Here is a 24,813-nt window from a genome sequence, read left to right on the forward strand (position 1 = left end):
GTAGGCAATCCCAAGTGATTCATTTAACAACATTCGGCAAATGTTTATTGAACACCTGTTCTGTGCTGGGTCCTGAGCAGTGTGTAGAGCAGTTTCCACTTCCAGCGGCTCTGGGTTTATACGAAAAGCAGATGTAAACAAACTGCTGTACAGTAGATGAGGGTTTCCACAGAGGTGGGCATAGGAGGGTAGGAGGTGAGCTAAGGGCAGTCGTGAAAAAAAACGGGAGGGGGAGGGGCATCCGTTCTGAGCAATTATTAATCAATCACCTGCTATTTTCCAGGCACTGTTTAAGGTGTGAGGGCTTATGGGGTGAACAAAACAGTACTGTCTCCCCTGAGAAGCTTCTACCCTAGTTTGTGAGACAGATATACATATCATCCTTTCCAGCATGTATGCTGTGTGCCTGTTATTTAGGTGGGGAAAGGGTGTGGGGGAAGGTGACATAGGAGCAGGGACCTGGTAGAGTCAGGCAGAAGGAACAACTGCCCTTGCAAGAACGTGCACTGCATACATATACTTAGAACTCTCCGTGAAAGAAAGGAATTACCATTTCAAAGTGAAGAAGAGAAATAGCTTAGAACACGTGACTATGTCAGGTTGGGTACTTGATGCTGTAGGCTACACTATGGCCACCAGACTCCCTGTCTGGAGTTCAGCCAACCTGGAGGTGCCGTTGTCCTGCTTCTGGTCCTCCGCACTGGGTGAGCCGTGGGGGTTGCTCAAGCCCAGGCTGAGATCTCTTTCCATGGCGACAGCCCCCTTTTCCTCCCAAGGCCTATACCTGGCAGCTCCCAGTTCGTCCTCCTTTGTGGTACAGGGGAGGCCCCTGCTTGGAAAGGATAAATGGGAGCTAAAATTACACCCGCAGCTATAATATATAGAATGCCCATGGTTAGGTGTTTACTGCACTGAATCTTCAACAATTAAAGAGAAAAGGTGTGGGTGGGGTAAAAAATAGCAATACCCACACTCTGAAGTTTTTGAGAAAAACAGGAAACTAGTCTTTTTTAACCAGTGATGCCCAGAACTGGTTATTGTGAAGAGGGTTGTTTTTCTAATGCGTTGTGGTCAGCGCAGCTGTGCCAGAAGCCGATTTCTGCTCATTATGACAGCCGTCTGTGGATTTCTTTAGCTGACAAACCTATAGACAGGCAAGCATAATTATCACTAGTAACCTGCTCATTATGGCCGGGTGATGCTTGGAAAACAATTTGCAGAAGTCCTGAAAGCCTGTGAGAACATAGCAAATAAGAGCACTTGGGCGACATACAGCTATTTCCGGGAGTTGTGAATGACCCAGACCTCTGACCCATACAATAGCGTATTGTAGAAGGACTGTTTGAATTCTCTCTTTATTGGGATTTTTATTTTTAAGTTGACAGACAACATTTGATGGCAAGTGACATAGTATTTTTTTTTTTTTTCCTAATTTGCTCATTACCTCAAGCTCCGCTTTCTGACTTTTCAGACCTCCTTATTTTTTGCTTCTATTTGCTGGTTGGTGGCAACTAAACAATGATTTAAAGAGTAAAATTGAGGTTACAGCAATGTCTCTTGTTCTCAGAATCTCACAAATGCACCATCACTGCTGCAGTTTTGACCAAGGGAGGAAAAATGATCACAGAAGGGATTGTTTTAATAATTACTGATTAGACTTGTGTTCTCTTGAATAACGTAAAGTATTTTAGGACCAAATTGAAACAGAGTGATTCGTTTTATCTGCACTGTACTATCCATGTGCGGAAGACCCGGTGAGAACAGACTAGTCACAGAGGTTTCCCCTCGACTTCCTGTGTGGGTTCAGTGCAATCGGGGAGCCCCTCTAAACCAGAGCTCTGCCTTGCAGGCCGTTTCTTTGTGCACGTGGAGGTGTCATCTTTTTAAGGACCAAAAGGGGCAGTAAATTTTGGAAGTGGAGTAATGTAACCTAGATTTCATTGCTTTTTTGCTTGGTATGGTCGCCAAGCCAAGCATTTGGTCTGTGTGTTGAAGGCGATACGCATGTCTGTCAGTGTCAGACTTCACACTTACCTCTTTAATAAGTAAATTACTCAGGCTTCTCTGTTGTGAAGCTTGTTTGTGGTGCGTGATCCAGGCGGTGTGCCCCCAACCCCACCCCCATCCACCTGACCACCCAGGCTGTTCCAAAAAAGGTCGTCATTACTCCTATTGATTTTTTGTAGCACATTGGTCATGTTAGAGTTATTTGCAATGAAAGGGAAGTCAACTCCTTGCATCTGTCTTTTTGTGTCACCACAAGAGTACTGTGCATGGAGTCTTCAGTCTCTCGGTGACAGTAACATGAGTCAAAGGAGATTCTTTTCACTCCTTTCTCTGGGGGTGGCTTGGGGAAAACCCTGGGTAGTAGAGAGGAGTGGTAGTTGGAACTGGGGGTACAGGAAGATCTCTTATTTTTAACCCCTGGCTATCTGCTTCTTAGTGAGATAGGGTCAGAGTACCTGCCGTGTCCCCCTCACCAGTATGTGGCAAAAAAGTAATGAAACAATGGTTGTCAAGTATTCTTAAGTGCACATGATGTGTGTTTTAAAAAGTGCTAGCCCTTACTAAAAAAAACAAAACAGCAAACAAACTCAGCAAACAAACGTTTTATCAGAAAGCTTCATATTTCAAGTATATTAAAATCCTGATATTTCAGCAGGAAAACATAGCCCAGAAAAGTTGTGATAAATGTTGAAATGGCAGAAAGATGGATTTTTATTATTTTCACTTCTTGTATAGGCCCCTACCATGGTGTATTTTAATACATTTCCCTGTTCAGATTTTTTAAATCTCGAGGACTAGAAATATAATCTTTTCTTTTTCATACTTGGTAGAAGAGTATATCGTTGGCTCTATTACTTTTAAATAGCCACACAAAACATATGAAGAGAAGCACAGTATAGACATCTCCTGGGGAGATTCAAGAAAACATGGCAGAACCATAAATGAAAACTATCCCAGTAGGTCACGCAATATGGCTGAGTGGGTCCCTAGAACTAATTTGGGTCTTTAGCAAATGGTTACAAATATGTAAAGTATTTATTACAATGGAAGGCTCCTCCAGTTTGTACTGTTGCACTCCCATTTTGTTTTCCTTTGTGATTTTTATTATAAAGACGCAGTTAAAAACGCACTGTACTCTTCTTTTGTCCCTCCTAATGAGAAGATGGAGCATGGGGGGTGATTATTATCTGTGCAGGGCTCTGTGGCTGAGGAGGCCAGTGTGTAATGATTAGTCCTTTCCTGCTGTGCACACATGGAGATTGTTCCTTGGATTCTTAAACAGTCATCATTTCTAGTACAGCCTGGAGCTAAACAGTGACTCGCTCTGTCAAGCCAGGGGCCAGTTTTGCCTTTGTTCAAAATGGTCTCTCTTGTGGGACTGCTTATGGCCTGGGTGGCTTTTCTGCTACGTTCAGAGACACCCCACAATTGAACCCTCACTGGAGAGGGTTTTACAAGGTCACGTTTACTTCCTTTGGAGCAGCTCCCCTTCTCATTATCACCTGGGAAGAAAACCATCATGGTGGTGAGAATTGAAGGGGAGATTGAAGATGACCAAGTCAAACTCTTTCTCGTTTTAGGTGAAGAAAGAAAGGGGCAGAAAGAGGTTGCATTCCTTGCCTGGGTCATGAACTATCTGTGTCTGTTTAACAGATCTGCTTTCATTCTTTTCACACATACAGCTCAGTAAGCTTTTCCTGGGGAAGATTATTACTTTAATACTGGTGAGCTGGGAGCATTTCAGGAACTAGCAAATACTCCTGGGTTATCATTGGGTACTTGGTGAGGAACACAGCTGCTGTTTATGGAAATGCTTAAGAAGCAGGATGTGGCATCGGTGGCAGGGTTTATATTCACATAAGAGCTTGCAAAATAATACCCTGCTCTAGAAAAATGCAGTTTGATCCAGCCGATACTAAGTTCATGCCATACCCTCTGTGACAGCCTACCAAAGTTTGGCTGTATTGATTTAATTGCGTCAATTAAAAAACAAACAAACAAACAAACAAAAACACACAAACCAAAAAACCAAAATACAAATGTCAGACTTTGTAATTCTGAAGAATACCATTGGTTGGTTGTAGAATTTTTCTAGTTGAGCATGAGCTTCACTATGGATTTTGAGTGATATAGTAGTCTGCAGGATTTGTGTTATAATCATTTGCTTAAACACATCATAAGCGCAGTAACATGTAACAAAAAGTTACCCCAGCACCGTTTTTACAAAATTAGAGAGTTTCTCAGCTTGGTGTTATTGACATTTTGGGCTGGTTAATTCTTTGTTGTGGGGAGCTGTCCTGTGTATTGTAGGATATTTACCAGTATCCTTCGTCTCTACCCACTAGATGACAACACCACCACCTCCCCGTTCCCAGATCCTGACAACCAGAAATAACCCCAGACATTGCCCAATGTCGCTTGGGGGGCACAAATCACTTGGGTTGAGAACCTCCATAGACTAACAAATCTGAGGAGGCTTGAACATCTACCCACCTGAAGCAAGATTTTTATTAACAATACAAAGCTTGACTTTAAGAAACCAGAGTAGGAAAGTCAGGATTGGGAGGGTTTAATTACTAAATAATGAACATTCATAGTCAGTGACAGAGTGAATAGCAGCCCCGATCAGGGGATTTCCCCTGCTGGCTTGTGGCAGGAATTCCCTTTCTCTTCCTCTTGCCCTCAACTTTAGGACACTCCCTTTTCGTGACTGCCCTAGCTATTGATTCACTTATTTTCTGTGCCCTCTTTTCTCATTTATTTTTCTGCCGCCTTTGTTGCTACCAGACAGCTGTAGCCTTAGCAAAAGCCTAGAGCCACTGACATTCTTCCTGCTGATGCCCCTGGCCCACCACTCTGCCCCTGGATAATGCATCTGCTCTTCTTTATTATTTACTTATTAGAGTTCTGCCTAGACCTTTACGGCCATGTAGGGAAAGGTGAGGAGCAGTTCTATCCTATTGACTCAAGTCCTCAGGGTGATTATTTTGTCTAAGAGAAGCTATGCCATATAAGGTGGGTAGGCTCTACAGGACTCTTATTACATTGCTTTGACTCACCAGGGATGCCAATCATTATTTGTGACATTGCTTCTAGAGGGACACATTCCAGATTTCAAATAGTAGGCTTAAAAAGCTAGGTTCAGAAACATGATGTATTTTAAGTAGGAACCTCTTTGGCATGCTAGAAGACAAGGTGTAATATTCGACCTGCCACCTGTTCCAAGTGAGTTCTTCACCAAAACCAAAAGGAGACCCTTGGGTATGCAGCTTAGACTCCCCCTTCCATTGGGACTGTACCCTCCCACTCTAAGAAGCTGGACCAGCTATGGTTTGCTTCTTTGATGTGGAAAAAATAGGCATCTGGCAGTCTTTTCAGATTGCATTTGGATATGTTCTTGTGTATAATCTTTGCCCAGAGTACTAAGTCTGCCAAAAGAGGGAAAGAAGAACACCTTAATTATGGACTGAAATACCAACTGAAGGAAGTCAATAAGAAAACAACTGTAATCTTAGCAGGTTCTAGAAAGAGTAAGAGAAAAGATGTATGTTGTACAAGTATGCAATTAAACTAAGGGGAGTTTAGATTAATTAGAAAAGAAGAACAAAAATACCTTAGTCTTTGTTTCTATAACAAATGCCTACATCAAATTTGTCAAAGATAGGAATGTTTATCATTTTAAACTGGAAGGATACAATGAAAAAAACTGCTACTCAAAGACTTGAAAAGGTCTTCCAATTCTGATAATTCTGTTTCTTCCTTTTCCCTCTAAATTTGCTGAGTTACACAAATTAATATGTGAGATTGAATGATAAATCTGTGCAAGGTAGAATATGAGAATGATGACCAGTGACGTCTTTGGGGAAGTTTCTAGAACATCCATACTGATGATTTCAAATTGGATTTAGGGTGCCCTGGGACATCTAGCAGTTTTAAAAGAAAGTATAGTTGTGGTGGATGTGTTTGTTTTAATCACCTTTGGATGTGATTGTTTAATCATCTCTAAATCTGAGGCTTCAGATCATGACAGAAGGGATGCTTAGCTTCCAAATTTTTTTTTTTTTTAAAGGAAGGCACTGCTGACAGTGGCCCATATGGGGATGGGACCGATAACCTTGGTGTTATTACCGTGTTTCCTCGAAAATAAGACCTAGCCAGACAATCAGCTCTAACACGTCTTTTGGAGCAAAAATTAATATAAGATCAGGTCTTATTTTACTATAACATGAGACTGGGTCTTTAATATAATATAATGTAATGTAATGTAATATAATACAATACAGGGTCTTAAATTAATTTTTGCTCCAGAAGATGTGTTAGAGCTGATTGTCCGGCTCGGTCTTATTTTTGGGGAAATACAGTAGCACTACTAACAAACTGAGTTAACTGGCCACCCCAATAGTCCAAATTTTAAATCATGTACCTTTGGAAGAGAGTTGCCTTTCTCAAATACAAGTACATAGCTTCTGATTATTTACATAGCATGCCTTTTGATAAGGTATCTACACTGTCACAAACTACTTTTAATGTCTGTCCTTTACTAGCTCCTAATTCCGTGAGGACCAGAGCTGTGGCTTCAGGAGTACAGGTAACCCTCGGATAACTCGGTTGTTAGGTTCCTAAAAATGCCGTGTTATGTGAATCCGTGTTATACGAAACAAAGAACTAGAACAAAAAAGGGGGTTAGGTTCCAAAAATTAAAAACTTACTATTATGTTTTTATAATTAGGAGAAATATCTTTATTAAAGCAATTTTCACCCAAAGTATAACATAGTAATAATATGTATTAAATAATATTTTTTTCATTATCACTACTAAGCACCATTAACCAAAGGCGTTTCTTTTTGACAAGATATCTTCATCTTCTGAATTTTCTTCAGCACTATCTTGACTTCTAGTTTATACTATTTGCAAAATATCTGTTATTTTAGGTTGCTTGCTTTTAGCTCAGTGAGCTTTATAAATTTTGTTATATAGTGCTAAGCACGTGTGAAGTTCTCTCTTAAACTTTGTGCTTCTTTGAGTGGAAGGATCTTCATTTAGGAAATTCTGCAGTCAAATTTTATATGACATCTGCGCTCGAATAAAAAAATTTCAAATGAGATACCTTTTATTCTTAAAACTCTTATTGTGCTTCATGTTGTTTGGGGATTTCTCTAATTCTCAAACCGTGTTAGAATGAACCCGTGTTTGAGGATGCCGTGTTGTAAGAGGGTTCCCCAGTTCTTGAACCATGTTATACAAGTGCCATGTTATACAGGGGTTGCCTGTATACAATTGTTGTTTGCTGAATGAATAATTGAATAAATGAGGTGGGGGGGAAGTTTATCACAAATATTTTATAAGTAAAGCATAGTGTTTTTTTGATAGAAAAATTACATAAAGACATTTTCCAATAATGAAATTAAAACAAAATTTAAAAGCGTATCATGTAGTGAAGTTTTATTTATTTTTTTTTTGAAATTTATGGGTTTAATTTAAGAACAATGAACTATTGCATTGTCTAGAGAAGGAGAGCATGGCATGCCCTCCAGAATTAATCTAGTGGAACATGGGAGTATAAAGTCCTCCAAACCCATCAATTTTAGTCTTACTTTATCATAATGAAAACTTTTCAGTGCCAAAGGGAATTAGGACAATGATCTGGGTAAAAGAATACTCTTGAACTGTATAGGAAAGATTTTTGGTTTTGTTGCCAAATTTAGAGCAATGACCCTCCTTTCTAGGTGGGAAAGCATTCCATCACTATTATATACAGACCTGGTTGACTCACCTGAAACTCTAGTACCATGTGGGTCAGTCATACCAGTACAGATAGTGAGTAACCAGGAATGGTTACCAGTGGTCCATTTGCCAGATCAAAGTCATGAGTGGAATGGAAAATTGAGTGAAAGGAACTATAGGGTTCTTGGATTTTTTTCAACCCAAGAATTTTTTTTATGTTGCCAACTCTAGATATGTTTTTTGTTTGTTTGTTTGTTTGTTTTTTAAATAGGCATGGATTTTAGAGGTGTTTTTTGAGAACATAGGTTTAGGGTCAGACTCACTGGATGAAAAATAAACGAACAAAAATCCAAACAGTTTCAGCCCTAACTGTGAGACCATGGACAAGTTCCTTAAACGCTTAAGGCCTCAAGTCCTCTGTAAGGGAGGTAATAATAGTACTGGCCTCATAAAAGATTTAATGAGAAAATACACATAAATCATGGAGCACATGGCTAGAACACAAAGACTCAGTAAATGTTGATTATTTTTATCATTAGATATGAGTATTATTTCAAACTCCATTACTATTTCCAAATAGTTCATTCTGCTAATATTTTCAGTAGTAAACCATAACTTTTAAGGTTCCTTTTTATGGAAATCAGAGTAGTCTAAACAGTCTAGGCTGCCAGAATTATCCACTACATCTTATAGTGAAACTAAATAATACTTGGTGCACACTTGTGTGAGAACATGTGAAAGAACCACAACCCTGCGTCTCTCCAGACTGAGGGCAGGTGGGAGCCAAATTCTATTACCAGGACTTACCTCAGGCCTGGTAAAGGTGCTTCCTCTTGGTGAATTTTTTTTTCTCATCTCTTATTTAAAATATAGAGACCAAGGAAGTTGGAAACCTATAAATTACACTTGTAAAAGAAGTACCAAAGTGCTTCCATTATTTTTATTTCCCAGAAACTGTTACAAGTCATTTTCTAAGTTCTAAAGAAGCACTCTTTTTCCTGAATTTTTAATCGCGTTGATAAAACCGGATTTTCAGTATTAAATCATACAACACGCACTCTCACACTGTAAATCGAACACTTTTCATTTGGTGTAATTTCAGGTTGACTCTTTTCAATTCACGTATTTCTTTGTCACATGGTAACTTTCAGGGTGAGAGGGACTCGTGGGCATGACCCCAGCCTGAGCAGGATGAGTGAGTCATTAGGTGCTGAGAATGTCAGAGGCCAGTGGATTCTTTCATGGTGCCTCTTCAGATAGATATTCTCCTGGTGTAGATGGTGCTGACTTGTTTGCCAGGTTTAGGCTGAAAAAAAAGTTTGAAAGTTTCTGAAACAGGAAAGTAGTTTGTGCAACCTTTTTGTCACATGCAATTTTTTTCATCTTTTACAATTTAAATTTGGTGTTTATATGTCCCATTGTAAGTTCTTATTGCATTGATTTAAAATCTGTTTTAGTGTAAGGGATTTAAATGGATGATCGGTAAAGGTTTATTCTGTTTGAAAATTCTCTGATCAAAGATTACCTTTGCCTTTCTAGAGTTTTACTTCGAAAATTTTTCCCATTTTGTGTGATTTCTTTTGGATCCCCAAATCAATAAATCAATATTAGTGAATAGTTAACTATCGAGAATTTGAAATTTTACTTTAACAGAGTCAAGTCATAATGATGTCTCTCTGCTGTGGCCAACACTGAATCCAATAAAATCTTTCCTTTTTTTTTGTTTGGAGCCATAGCTATTAAATGTCTCTCAACTTGGAAAATGAAACATGCTCACATATCTTCCATTTTGAAAGTAAAGAAACAAACGAAAACTCATAATCTTAATGGCTTTTCTACATGACCTTCCTTGACTACATGAGTTTTGACCACCATCTTAAGGAAGGAAATACCAGTAACCTCTAATTTTGAAATTCAGTGAAATCTTATAAGTCTTTGACTTACTTGACCTGTTGTTGATTTGTATTTGACATTGTGTATCATTTAATTTTTTCCCCCATTTGGCTCTGTGACACTGCAACCCAGTACCCCACCTCTATTCTCAGCTGCTTGCCACACTCCCCTGTCCTTGAAGCTTTCCCTAAAGTGCAGCCCTTAGGCCTCTTACTCGTTGTAGCTTCCCAATGTGTTTACAGAGGCCCATTATTCTGAGTATCACCCTACATGCTGATGACACTAATGATCTTCCAAACTGGATTTTTAGCCCATATATTCCTATAAATTCTGTATCTGTATGTCCAACTATCTGCCTGGTCAATTCTACCTGAACATTTCTAAAGTACGGCAAACCTAGCTTATTCTAAACCTAAATATACTCCATTTCTTTTGAACTTGGTTTTCTCTTTGTTTGCCTGACAAGCTTCTGCTGTTTATTCCAGATACATTTCAAGTGTCTCCTTTTCAGACCTTTCTTGATACTACCCCACGCTCTCCTATGGGTCGTCTTGTAACCTGTACTTTAGAATTTTCCCATCCTACCCGCAAGCCAGGTATTCGATGAGGTCAGAAACACATTTGTGTACCTTCTGATGCATCACAGTGCCTGGTATATGACAGGTGCTTAGTAAATGATCGTTGAATTTGTTAATGGGAGACAGAAATACCAACTGACAGCTACTGAGAGAGGAAACAATTTTTTTATTTTACCAGGCATAAAAGTTTGTAAGTGGTTAGATATTAAAAGGATACTTTTTATAGTTTTATAAAAAATAAAACATCAGATTTATTGATTAAATGTAGCCCGTAGGACATCAGAGGGAAGAGAAACCTCTCTCTGTCCTTCTCAGACTCACGGTTGACTTGGTATTTACATGTAGTTTGAATGGAGACCCATTCATGGAATTGTGGCAGTGGGTACAGTTTTTTGAGTGACTGTTCCAGCTATTTCAAAAAGTATCTGAATGGACAGAGCAAACCTCAACTATCTGCTTGGGAGAAAATTTAGGTGTGATTGTTTCCTAGATGCGCTTTCTCCCATTGAGTCTACATTCCGCTAACAGGGCTATGTAGGTCCGGATAAGATGACGAAATGCATGCTTCTGTTTACCTGAGCAGAAAGTAATGAAAAATCACTATTTCATTTCCAGAGATGCTAACCCCTGCTCCCCCTTTCCCTCACACAGATAAGATTATATATCGGGGTGTGCTAGTTACACCCATTTAAAATAATCTTTAAATCCACTAATAAATTCATCCTTGAATGCCAGTAGTTTCATCACATTTCATTGAAGGAATATTAGAAAACGTTTGTTTTTGGAATCCTTATGTCATTGGGATTAATTTCTAACTAAATGGAACAGGTATCTAGTTACCATGGGTTAATCCATGCAAATTTTTAAAATAGGAAGTCTTAGCAGTGAAGACTCACCTGTGACGGACGGTCCTGTATTGCAGATTAAATTCCCTACCCTGTGATGCTGGACCATTGCGGAATTTTGTTATGTAACTGTTTTCCTTTTGGCGTTCATAAAAACAAGAAACATATTTCCAGAGGTGACACCACACTGAACAAATTTTAAATACGTGAATAGAAATTCCATCTCTTTTTTTTAATACTAGCAAACTTCACATAGATTTGTAGTTTTGATGTATTTTGTAGTCATAGTGGTTTGGTAGTCTTTTATGAGCACAAACAAACAAAACATCCTGTTTTTATAACATCCAGCACAAATCCCAGTGGAATTATTGCAGAAATAGCTAAGGTTCTTCCTATATCAGTTAGCAGTTTCTTTTATTTCCATTATTTAATGTTTCTCTTTAAAGTCTTAGAAGTGTGACTAAAACAAAATTGATTTGTATCCTCAGGCACTGAAGTCCTGCTAAGTGTTAATTGTCCAGGGTTTTTATAAAGAGTTTGGTTATAACTGAAGAAAATGTAGGGCCTGACCCACAACCATTGCAATGGTGATCATTTTAAATTGAAAATATTTATAAAACTCGTTTAATCTCTTCCTCTTTCTCTTTCTCTCTTTCTTTCTTTCTTTCTTTCTTTCTTTCTTTCTGTTCTGTTCTGTTCTGTTCTGTTCTGTTCTGTTCTGTTCTGTTCTCTCTCTCTCTCTCTCTCTCTCTCTCTCTCTCTCTCTCTCTCTCTCTCTTTCATAGTTTCATCCTTTGGAAACTTTGCAGGTTTACTTTAAGTTTTGGTTTATGTTAAAATAAGAGAAACGGAACACAAACGATACTTTTAAAGGGTTGTAATATGGCTTTAGGACGGGTGAAAGAGCCAGAAGAGTGATTCAGAAGCTGAAAATAGCTCTGCATTTTATGCAGTCAAGTAAAACTCTGTACCTTGGCCCTCCCCACACTGGATTAGCAAAGAGTTGGAAGTTATTCCACCCCCTGCATGCCACTATAGATGACACGCTGGGCTGTGACAGACTGCTGCCTAAATGGGCCATGTGCTGCTCGGAGGATAACCCTGATGAACAGGGTGGGTTAGAGTCCAGTGACCTCAACTGATATTCATTTCCTCTGAGAGGAAAACTCCCAAGGCCCTCTCTGTTCCAATGAGCATTTCTATAGCGTGGGTGCTCATGAGGGCACCCAGTCTTCTCCAGTGGCCTGTATGCTGTGTTTGCCTTTGATGCTTGCCTCCATGAAAGGCCTTCAGGGACACTCATAGCATTTATCCTGGTCCTGAGGACTCACGTTTTTCGGACCATGGAAAGAAGAGTGATTGATTGTTCTTTTACTCTCTTACAGATTTTTCCCCCCTTAGTTTGTTTTCAGTATATTTTTATGCAAGAAGCTGTAAAATAAAGTGAGGGGGATAAAAGATGATTCCTGAACTAACTTCATTTCTGTTGAGCAAGGGGGTAAACTTTGCTGGGTAGAACCTCTTAGGTCCAAGAGCTGAGTTGTCCTAGTGAGTGAGAGTTTGATGGCTCATCTCAAATTCTTGTTACCTAACATGGGACTATGTATATTGTGTCCTGTCAAATAAATAAAACTGTCAGGGTGTGATTAACGCGTGATGCTTCTCTAATGAAACAGAATTGATGGGAAATATCGGGGCGGATATTAGCAATGGAACAGTGATGTTTGCATTTAAATGATCTCAATTACTCCTTAGACTTAATGCCCTAGTTGGATGAACGGGAGAATGTCACATCTCACTTAGCTGTATTGTTTTAGAGTGGCTACGGGGCTGAAAAGGAGGACAGAGCGCATTAACTCGCCTAGTGGTGTCTGCTTTTGCAGACAGGAGGTTTGGGAATGTATATTCTTTTCTTCTCTTTTCTTTCTTTCTTTTTTTTTCCCTTCAAAGGAAATGAAATCAGAGCCCTGACAGGAGAGGGTGAAATCTCTGAGCAGACCTCCTAAGCGCTTAAAATGTACAGACTCCACGTCCCAGTTTGCTATTGTCCTAAGGCAACACACTCCCCTGCTGCTCTGTGCGTCTTTGGCAACTCACCAGCCTCCCAGGGCCTCGGGCTTTGATGTGAGGAGCAGGCTGTCCTCGGGCCAGGCTGTTGTGTCCCTGGCCTGGGCTTCACTCATCAGAATGCCAGGAGGGATGTCCTGTTTGGCAGTATACATTTCTACAGCCCAAGTCCTTGTCAGAGGTTTCTAACACTCCTGCTGCAGAGGGAGCCTGCCTTTGTGTCAGCCACAAGTGGCTGCCCCCAGCCGCTCAGCTGGGCTTTGTTGGCTTTGGGTGTTTGTCCTCTGGGGGGAGGGCCTCTCTGCCTGGGGAAGACACCAGGTCTGCCAGGCTGGCTGTCAGTCTGAAGGGCCTCCTTGGCAGTTCCCAGGGGAACTGACCCAGCGAGTTGAACAGCTTCCTCTGGGGACATTGCATTGACCTTCATTTGATCTAGTCCTGGCAGTCTGGTTAGTGAGGACAGTAATTCTGGCTCTGGAAATCTTTCTTAACTGAACCTTTTCCCTCCATGGTTCCAGGCTTGTAGTTAGAAGTCTGTGCTGTTGCAAATTTAACTCTTATGACTTCTGGTGTGTGTGTGTGTGTGTGTGTGTGTGTGTGTGTGTGTGTGTGTGTGAGAAATTATATATATATGTATATATAGATATAGATATATATATACACATATATATGTAATTCTGAAAGCAGGTGGTCACATAAACACAGGATTATAATTATAGATACTTGGGAAGAAAAAAATGAGTTATGCCTTATAACTAACTGAAAGGCTAGACCCAGACCAGAGAGGGGTGGGGAAAAAGAGAATTTCTCATTGATGAACTATTTTCAGAAGGGCCAATTTAATTCAAACAGAAATTGCCTCAGTAGACTGAAAGCAGCCCATATTTTGTTCCTGTTTAGATGGCACAGTACCTTGCACTGTATCTTCATAGGCTTCGTAATAGCATATCCTACAGAGGGTGAGTTTCTTCTATTTTAGTAAAACCCATTCCCCAACCATTTTTTAAAAATTGCATTGTATTAAATTTTATAATGTCCAAAGGTTTTTTATTTTTGTTTATTAGTTTCCATAAATTCTTTCTCTAATGAGGACACATTGCATTTTTGGCAGGCTCATATAGAAAAGATTATTAGCTCTTCTTTTGTAGTAGGTTGGAGAGTGCAACCTGTATGATCCCATGACCTAGTTAGGGGAGGACCCTTGAGGGTTCAGAATAGAAAGGGGATCAGATCTGTAGAAGACCACTTGCACTGTCTTTGTAGGCCATGCTTGTTTGCATTCTATTTAGTGCTTTGCATCCATTCCTGGGTAACAATTTAGCATCGTTGTAGTAATATCTTTTTCTTGTCATTAATGAGTCTTTGTATTTGTGATGTGTGTGTATTAGATTGGGGGGAGTAGGTAACTCCACTGGTGCATCTAAATACTAGGGCCTTATTTAACAGGTCTAGTGATGCAGGTATCTTATAATGTTTAAGTCTAGATACTTTGAAATTGCAGAGGTTGCCATAATCCATTGCTTAAACTTCATCTCCCAGAAAACACTGGGAATTTTTGTAGGACAGGAACATGGAAGGGACGGTAGCTGTGGTTAAACCATAGTCATAGAACTTAACATCAGTATGAAGTATAATATTTCAGGTGTTCTATCTATTATTTCTTACTGCTTACAATAAGGTCATGAATTTGGTAGTTCTGAAGATGAAACTGGGAACTCAGTCAGATTGTTGACTTGACCTAAAATGTATTGTTTCTCTTCAAATGCATCCCTTTCCCTCTTGCAGCTTACAGGTACCCTCATCTCTCCGTGGTTTTCTTCAGTAAAAATGTTTCAAATTGAATTTTCATGTTTATATTGACTTTTGCAATCCTGTGTCCCTGTTCTGCTGATTCCATTGGGCAATATATCTAACATATTGTGGGTTAATAGTTAAAACTCTCTGAAGAGATTAAAACAAAAAACACCTAGGACACAATTCATTAATAATTTCATTCTTTTTCTGGATGTGTTTTCTTCCCATTGTCAGCCCGTGTGGGAGGAAAAGGAAGAATAATGTTGGAGCCGAGGGTGTTGTGTGGGTATGTGCCATCCAAAAGCATCCTATAGGAGGAAAAAAATTGTTGATTTTTCTTATGAAAGTAAAATTCAAACACTGAATAAAAGATTATTAATTCTATTATAATGAAAAGTTATATTCTAATGCTGTTAAAATTGTTAATCATTAAAGACAGATGTTAATCAAAGGCATATATATATATATATATATATTATATATATATATATATATATACACAAAAATGGTAATTCTCTGCTGCCAGGCTTACCCCTAAAATGTCATTAGTAACACTGTTGCCTTTGCCAATGGAGACAATTTGCATAAGACTAAGGTAAGACTACCCATTTCTTTACTGAACTGGAACAGCATTATAGTTCCCAAAGCTACAAATTTTAAAGGAGGTCGGAAGTTCCCTTCACCTCCTTAAAAGTAAATTCTGGTTACAGGTTTCAAATGATAATATCTACAACCACAAAGCAAGTGCACTGTGGTTTTCTCTTATTGGAACTCTGGGTGCTTCCTTCTAGAATTGCCTTTTCTGGTCCCTTGCTCTTTCTCTGTCCACATCCCCTGCAACCTGAGGCATGATCAAGTTTGACCTGCTCTATGAAGTCATGTGCCACTGTTCTACCTGCTACAGAACTGTCCCTGTTCTCAATTCCTATTACTCTTAGTATCCTTACCACAGAGTGTAGCATTTGGCCCTTAAGTTTTTAAAATAACTTTCTATGTGCTTGTTCAAAGCTTGTGCTATTAGGCACTTTGTTATCTCCTCTAAGAGCTGGCACAGTGTTAGGTGCCTTGCAAATGTTCTTTACTGGTTGGTTGTGTTATTTCCAGTGTCTGGCTATTAGTAAACCTTTGTGATAGGTGAGAACCTTGCTTCTCGATGTGTGCACCTCAGACCAAAACATCAGCGTCACCTGGGTGCTTTAACAACCTGGACCCCATCCAGATCTACAGAACTATAATCAACATTTTAACAAGCTCCTCTGCTAACTCACATACAAAGTTTTCACAGCCCTGAAGAGGAAGGTTCCTTTTCCTGGAGGGGTGGAGACCCCATGAACTTTCAACTTTCCCTTTATGCCAGTGTTGTATTGTCTTAGGGATCTGGTTGTGGCTGAGCGAACCTGCCACTCTTACTGTAACAAGGAGGTTGTAAATTTAGTCCTAACATAGAAAAGGGTAAGAAAATGTTTAATTGTGGCCAGAGGGCCCTGTTGAAATGATCAGGACGTATTATTCTTATTCAAGACAACCAGATCCAAATCATTAAAATCTCTTTAAATGGCCTCTTTTAAAATTCTCAAACTGAGGAGCAAAAAGTACGATTTCCTTTTCCTTAGTTACCTTTTTTTTTTTTTTCTTCTTCACTTCAAGTGCTTACACCCACTCAGCTTGCTATTTTGAACTCTGGGAAAGAAAATTTGTGGGCATCTTGCAGTTTTTCAGGAAACAAGGCTTAGATGAAATATTTGCCACATTTTCTACGTGTTTCTTCAGGAAAGTGGAGAAGCACATCACTCATGCTTTCACTCAGCTTGACACATAGCGTGACTTTCAAAGTGTGGATGGAAAACAGCTTCTGTCCTTATTTGCCCAACTTCACAGATATTCCTGGATTTTTTCTTCCTCCCATTCCTCTTGTTTGTGTTTCTCTTTCCTTTCACCATAGTGTCTGGAATTCTTCATGTACAATGTAAATTTTATAAAATATAAGATTCCTCGAGGGTACCTAGGTTCTTTAAATCAAGGAAGATAACACATGGATTAATTAACATATAGAACAATATGTAGACTATTCTCAGTCAAACTTTAGTTTAAAATATTTTTATTATAATTTGAAGTCATTTACATTTCTCTTTTGGTTTTTTTCTATCTCTGAATCCAAGCTTATTTCACAGATAACAGATATAAGAAACACTGGTTGGGATGGAGGGAAAGGGGGAAGGCATTAGGTAACCTCAGCCATTCAGCTGTGCTTTAAATGAACTCAGGGCTTCATCTTATAAATATACTAAGAATATAAATTGGTTGTGTGGGGTATTATTTTGTGGTTGTGTCTTTTACATACAGTTTAATTTCACTTTTGTTGAGGCAGTTAAGATGTTTTATTTTAGATAAGACTTAAAATACTTGTCTTCTATTTAATCAGTGTTCACACCGATGTAAAGGATATTCAGGTGATTTTGTGAAGAATTAATACAATTTAGTGCTGGCTTTGAGGAATGAAATATTTCCAAGCAAGTGAAATGGAAATTAGGAAAGGTACAGAAGGAGACTAGTAGAATGTATTATTGAATACAAGTTAAAATGTAATAAAAGTAGAGATGCATATACTATACTATGTTTTTTAGCATGAGAAAGCAAAATTTTGAAAAGATGCTTATGTGTGTGATTAACACAATTTTATTCAAATTCCTAACGGCAATTTTTTGGGTATGGCTGAATATGGAGGATAGATGATACACTTAATGAAATAACATAATCTGAGGAAAATGGATGATAATTTCACAAATATACATGTGCACACAAAGAAATATCAAGGAATGTTTGTAAAAAAGAGAAGCAGGAGTAGAATCTAGCCCTACCATGGATTCAAACATAGTGTAAAGCAAAGACTAATTAAAACCGCCTAACACGTGCATACCACATTCACGTGATAATGAACATGAAAACTGTAACACGTTGACATCTGAACATTCCATTTTTTTTTTTTTGAACATTCCATTTTAAATACGTAAGTCGATGTAACAAAATGGGCAACCCAGAAATGGACACATTACAATAGAATATGCACATAAAATGAAATATAGCAAGCTTAGTAAGTAGTATTGTGGGTAACTTGGAATTTGTCATAAATGTTTCAATATGTACCTGGATCCAAATACATGCCAGATATATTAAATGTTTAATTATCTAAAAATAAGCTTACAGAGCAATTGGTAGAAAAATTACTATATACATAATATTAAAAGCCCATTTAAATAAGAAAAAATAGGACCCAAATATAATCAAGTCATATGAATAGATAACTTCATTAACGATGAAAGACAATAAAATTATTTTAAACTAGGAGAGTAATTATGGTCACCATTAAAATAAAAAAACAACCCTGAAATACCATTTTACATTAAATAAACTGCCAAAAAAAATGTAATCACATAAAATGGTGAGGTAGTTTGTTGAAAGTAGAATGCTCATTTATTGTTAGTGGCTTTATAGGTCATTTCAATCTCCTGATGTCCATTTGGCTATAAATATGAAGTCAATAAAAATATCCTTACACTTTGATATAATAATTGTATTTCTGTTAATATTTTAAGGAAAAAAATTGCATCTGTAGTGTTAAAAATACATGAGAAGATCTGTAATGTTCTCACATATAGGAATAATAAAGGAAATAAATGCCTACATATCTTAACTCTATGGAAAGTTATATGGCTAGTGAAAAAGAGAATTATGTGAAATACATAGAAATATAATGTAAAAATTAGGATGCATAATTATACATGTTATGAAAGCATCTATGTGAAAATATGCTTACATATGGGCAAATAAATATTAGATTAAAATTTTTAAAAATGAAAATAATTGCCTTTGGGTGGTGGGATTAAGAGTGTTTTTCTGGTTGAAAATCTCTTCAATGTTGTTACATTGGAACAATAATATAAATGACTAAGTAAGACAGGTACACTAACTCTGGCCATTAGGTAACACTTTCCTTATGTTATCTGGAGTGCTGCCAAAATGTGCCAAGATGTCTTGGGTGTGTAACAGCCTCAAGGTATTTTCAGTCTCTATATTCTCCTCCACCTGTTTTTTACTAGGTGTGCATATAAGTGAGTTGATTATAACCGTGATAAAGAGGATGGCCTGGAGCCCGTGGTATTTGCGGATCTACTCTCACTCACTTTGCACTTATTTCCTTCCCATCCTAAATTGAGAAGCATCTTTAACATCATTGGTGCTCAATAAACTCCTGCTGAATATAATTCAACTTTTGCCTATGGAAGTTCTGTGAGGTAAAAGAGAAAATGGTATAGGGGTCGTCAGGAAACCTACTTTCTAGTTGCATGACCTTGGGCAAGTGACTGTGACCTTCTGGGCCTCAGGCTCATCCCCAATAAAAAGGAGGGTGTTTGATGACCACTAAGAATTAGTCCAGGCCTATAAAGACTTTAAAATTCACAATCTTACTTCAGGATGCTCTTTGCTACCATATAGTGCTTCTGAAAGAACTGACTTACTATGTTCACTGTTGCAACAGCACACATGGCCAAAGTACTGCCAGAGTGTCCCGGTCAACTCAGGGAGCATGGTTCCTTTATACTTCATGGGGTAAGCCATTCAGCTAGAGAAAGATACTCAGATACATCATTGTAGGTACATCTGATTTATTATACACAAATAACTGAAGTAGACCAATTAGTGACAGACACAATCAAATATTACCTAATGGAGTAAAACTCCATTGTTTAGACCACATAACTAACTGAAATACAAAGTTCAGATGTATTTAGATTTTCTGATGGAGTCAAAATACCACTGACTGAGGCGTTTGTTTGATTTTGTTTTGTTTCCTAGTGTGGTGAGGCAGGCAATAAAAAGAAATGGAAGGTAAGGAGGTTTAGACTCAACTGCTTTCATCAGGTTATAAAATTGTTTTAGGTGTTGCACTACAGTGTGGTATAGAAATTGAAAGGGACCTATGATAATATCACAGATGTTACTGTTCACTGCTAAGGAAATGAACAGTTCCAATGAATGTTGTATTGTGGTTTGTACACGTGAGGCTCACCTGTTAAGCAGACAACAGATCTGGATCTGTGCTAATTAGGGGCAATCATTTAACTGAATCATCCTTACAGGTGACTAATATATTTTGTACTTAACTACTTTTGAAGTTTGATATGAGGTGCCCATACCACCACTGAATAATTCCTAGGTAACATGAAATTACTGGCCACTCAGATAATAATAGTCAGACTGAAATTAGAGCATATTTGCTATTTTATAGGTGGAAAGCCTCTGAAAAAAACTGGCTTAATGACTGGCCACACTCAAGTAGTTAAAGTCTGCTTATAAGGCAAGAACTCCATATTTTAAGAAAGCAGTACTTAACTTAAATGAGCAAAGGCAGAAACAGGGATGATAGATTTAGACTTTTGTACAGGTCAATTCCATATTACACATAGAAAAATTAGTGAGAAAGGATTCTTTTTCTAAAAATGTATTTTTCAATTATAGATGACATATTATATTAGTTTCAGGAGTACAACATAGTGATTAGACATTTGTATACCTTACAAAGTGATCACCACGGTCAATCTAGTAGCCATCTTACACTATACATAATTATTAGAATATTTTTGGGTGTGTTTCCTATGCTACACTTTGCATCCTAGTGACTGATTTTATAACTGGCAATTTCTATTTCTTAATCCTTGTCACCTATTTTGATCATCCCCCCAACCACTCTTTCATCTGATAACCATCAGTTTGTTTTCTGTATCTATGAGTTTGTATATCTTTTGTTTTGTTTTTTAGATTCCACATATAAGTGAAACCATATGGTATTTGTGTTTCTCTGTATGGCTTATTTCACTTAATGTAATACCCTTGAGTTCCATCCATGTTGTTGCACATGGCTGTGTTTCATTCTTCTTGCTGAGTAATATTCCATTGTATATATGTACCATATCTTCTTTATCTGTTCATCTGTTGATGGACACCTAAGTTGCTTCCATATCTTGGCTATTGTAAATAATGCTGCAGTGAACATGAGGGTGCATATGTCTTTTCGAATTAATGTTTTCCATTTCTTTGGATAAATACCTAAAAGTGGAATTGGTGGGGTATATGGCAGTTCTATTTTTAATTTTTTTGAGGACTCTCCATACTATTTTCCGTAGTGGCTGCACCAATTTACAATCCCACCAACAGTTCATGATGGTTGCATTTGTGAGAAAAGAGTCTTAAGAATCTCCAAGTTCATTTTGCATCATGAAAGGATATTCCCTTGCTCTTTCTTGGATAGTGACTTACATAAAGATAAGTTGTTAACCAGTGTTTTAGCACAAAACCATCATGGCAAGAATTCAGAGATAAAATGATGAAGCTAGCTACCCAATATTATTTGAAAGAACCTTTGTAATTCTTTCATAAAAGTCCTGAAACAATACAAAAATATTTTCTCACCTCTAGATGTTCAAATGTGAAAAATGAATGTGTTGTGTCATTTTGCAGTTCATTGTTTAGGTGCCTATATTTGTTCACCTATTGTAGTTTGAAGTAACCAACCCACTTGACATTTGCCTTGTCGTATTTATGGCAAGAACCCTAGAATAATAATTAAGACTATTTATCTCTGTGAATCAATGTCTTTTGAGACCACGTCCAATTGAGTTTCCCTGATAACTATTTCTTGAATAGCAGTAAGACTAGAATCTAGGCCTAGGTTGTCTTGGAAGTGAAAACCTATTTCCTATGACTACTGTGGATTTCTACTTAGTATGTATAATTATTGCCATTTGTTTTTTCCATTGTTAGGGACATTTATTTTGTTGTTCTTGTTTTTGAGCATCGACCTTCCAATAGTGGATAGCAAATCTATTTCAACCATTTTTTTTAACTGAGATAACTATCAATTAACTTTTCTAGTGTGTGTAGTGGGATTGGGGAAATGACACTATGTGGCTAATTCCAAATTGTATAATAAAAAAATTGTGTATTTATGGCATTGGAGTAGGTTTGTCAACTTTCACTTGAATATAGTTTTGTTTGATACTCTGGGACTTTAAAACATACTAACTCTACCCTGGAGGGACCTGATTTGGGAGTAGCTGGAAGCTGTCCAATTTTCTGTCTCACTCTTCTGGTTAACCTTCCAGCATCCCATTTATTTTAGGCTCAAGCTATAGCTTAAGATACAGCTCGCTTTCTCTCAACCTTTCTCTTGGAGCTGAGATAATAATTTAATATTTGGGCTTCAGCAAAGATACATCTATTGGTAAGGCGAGTAGAAGTAACTGATATTATTTATAACACCATAATTAAGCTGGTTATGAGTCTTTACTGAAGTATAAACTCTCTATGGGATACAAGGTGTAACATTCTAAGAATGATTTGAAAATTCATGCTAGTGAGTTCTCTCCAAATAATCTATCTGGGTATTAGTTTATATTCCTCAGCAGTGATTGCATGTATCTAGGGCTGTAGGGCTTTAAGGAACTGCAACCTACACATTTTCATTGCATCAGTAAATTAATTAGATTCAATGAATCGAATTCCAGAGCAGTCAGTTGCATCTTTTCCTCATGTTTAATTTTACATATCCTGACATTATATAGTCATCATTTCCGTGTGCCCATCATTACTGAAAATAAAATCTGCTCTCACATTTTGTTGTGCTATTTTATTGTTTTCTCTATGCTTGAACATTCATTTTACCCCAAAGTGGAAAATTTAATTTAGTTGGCAGATGCTTTTGTTGTTTTATAGTTTTAAGTAGCACGGCAACTTAGGAGAAGCTATAATAATCTTGATTTGATTTCTATGTTATGAATGTATACATCATATAATGCTGCTCTGGTTTAAACACCACTCTGTTGTTGTTTTTCTTTCCTCATTAGGTGGAGTCTTTGCATTTTTTAAAAGACGATAGTAATCAGATCTACTTGAAAAATTAAGCGAATTGATTTGGTTGGAACACTTCTTACCAATTTTTTAACATTCATCTGCTGGGTAAGTTGAGTCAAGTGTTTTCTATGTGGTTTGATTTCAAAATTATTAGAAAGATATCTCAAGCAAAATATTAAGCTTTATATGAATTTTTGACAGTAATGATTTGAGGCCCTTAAACCTGTGAAAGATGTCTGGCATGCTCTCTAGACGAACATGTTTTTAAGTTTTTATTGTATTTTTTTCAGTTCTTACTGAAATATGAGAAGATTAAGACATGTTGTCATTTATAGATTGAAACCAGGTCCTTTTATTTACTGTTTGGAAGATTATTTGCTTGTTGTAATCTTTAGGTAATGTGAGAATATCAGGCTTTACTTTTAGTAAGATATTTATGTGTAACTGTGCTGTATTGTGTCAGATTCAAATCTAAGGTATAATGAACATTTTGAGTAAATCAGTAACTGTTATTTTAGTCCATTCTCATTTAACAGAAATCTTGGCTTTTCTGATAAGAATAGATATCTTAAAGACTCACTCAATTCAACTTCCTTGTTGCAGTGTTTCTGCAGAAAGCTCTTGAGGCAGAGAACGCTAAACTAGGAAGAGTTTAAGCTTTTAGAAAATTATCGGTGCTGCCAAGATAGAATTTAGTGGGAACAGGACTTTGGCTACTGTTAAAATGTCAGTATAGTGAAACCTGCTCTGTCAAACAGATTTTTGGCATCAGAAGACTAAATGATACTGATTTTAAGGTTTGGTAATTTATTTATTTATTTTAAAATTCAGGCACATTCATGCTTTAATTAACCCTTTACACAGTACCAGAAAATTGAGAGAGAAAAAAATTGTATTCCTAGTCTAAGTCACAGGATTTGAGTTTCTGAAATACTAAATTTTATTCCTCTTTCTCAACTGTGCAGCTTGTTACTCAAGTTTCCTCTGAATAAAGTGGAGCTATTTTAAAACCCAACGGATGATACTGACTAAGAAAGGAAAGTGTATAATCATTTGGGGAGCAGACTTCGAAACCAAAATAATACTGTCTGCTTTACCTGTGGACATCTTAAGACACGATGAGGTCAGGTGGTTTTTCATGGACACAGTTACATACTACATGCAATGACAAAAACTGCCTGCCCTTTGTCTAAGATAATGTCCTTTGAGGACCTGGATTTGCTAGTGTAGCCCTTTTGAGCATTTGGTGAGTGTAGAAATATCAAGTGTGGAAACCCCAGGCTTCTTATTTTGCCTGTAAGGTTCATAACCCAAGATTCATTTGTGACCAATAATTTCCATTGTTATGGGCACATGGTCCCATTCGGAAACATTTTTGGATAATTAAAGGGATATAAAGCAGTTAGATGAAAAACCCATCAGGAAGAGAAATGTTAAAGAGAGTTTTAAAGGCAAAGCTTTAATTTCTTCAATAGCTATAATAGATGTTAGAAGATGAAAATTAATGCTCTGAGCCACTAACTTAAATGTCTTTGTCTGCCACATTTAATTTTCCATCTACTTGCAAGGCTGGCTTTTACAATTATTCCCAAAGTACCCTACAGTGTTACAGTTAAATTTTGTTTGGCAGGAGCTAATGTAAATTACGTTTAGGAGACTGTTCTGTACGTGCCTCCTGAGAATGGGTATGGCCTGGACATTGAGTACAGCTGGCCTTCTCTTTGTTTATCACACTGAATTCTGGAAGCCTTTGGTTAAGTCAGCTCATTGGGTTCACTGTGTTTTAAAATAATTACTTCTTTGAATTAAATATGGATGCCACTTAATTCATAAGGTTATGTGAGGATTAAACTCCTGGCAGGTGGTAGGGACTCAGTAACTAGTAATGATTATGGTGATAGTGATTGATAGGGCTAATGGTCACAATCATTGTTTAAGCATAACAATAATTATATTTTATTGATCATGTAACTGTTTCTTTACCTTTCATTGTGTA

The 24,813-nt window shown here is 37.5% G+C and overlaps 1 protein-coding gene across 12 annotated transcripts in view; it reads left to right on the forward strand.

Annotated features, from left to right (window-relative positions):
- The window catches only part of HIVEP2 (HIVEP zinc finger 2), a 183,935-nt gene that overhangs the window by 80,114 nt on the left and 79,008 nt on the right, over positions 1–24,813 (forward strand). For all 12 annotated transcript variants that reach the window (XM_074333647.2, XM_074333648.2, XM_074333643.2 and 9 more), the window contains one exon: positions 22,811–22,922. The gene's annotated coding sequence lies outside the window, so the exon portion shown is untranslated. The remainder of the gene's footprint in view (positions 1–22,810; positions 22,923–24,813) is intronic.

This window comes from Rhinolophus sinicus, chromosome 2 (genome assembly GCF_057876585.1).
Source record: "Rhinolophus sinicus isolate RSI-liver-muscle chromosome 2, RSI-T2T, whole genome shotgun sequence".
In the NCBI taxonomy this organism is placed as follows: domain Eukaryota; kingdom Metazoa; phylum Chordata; class Mammalia; order Chiroptera; family Rhinolophidae; genus Rhinolophus; species Rhinolophus sinicus.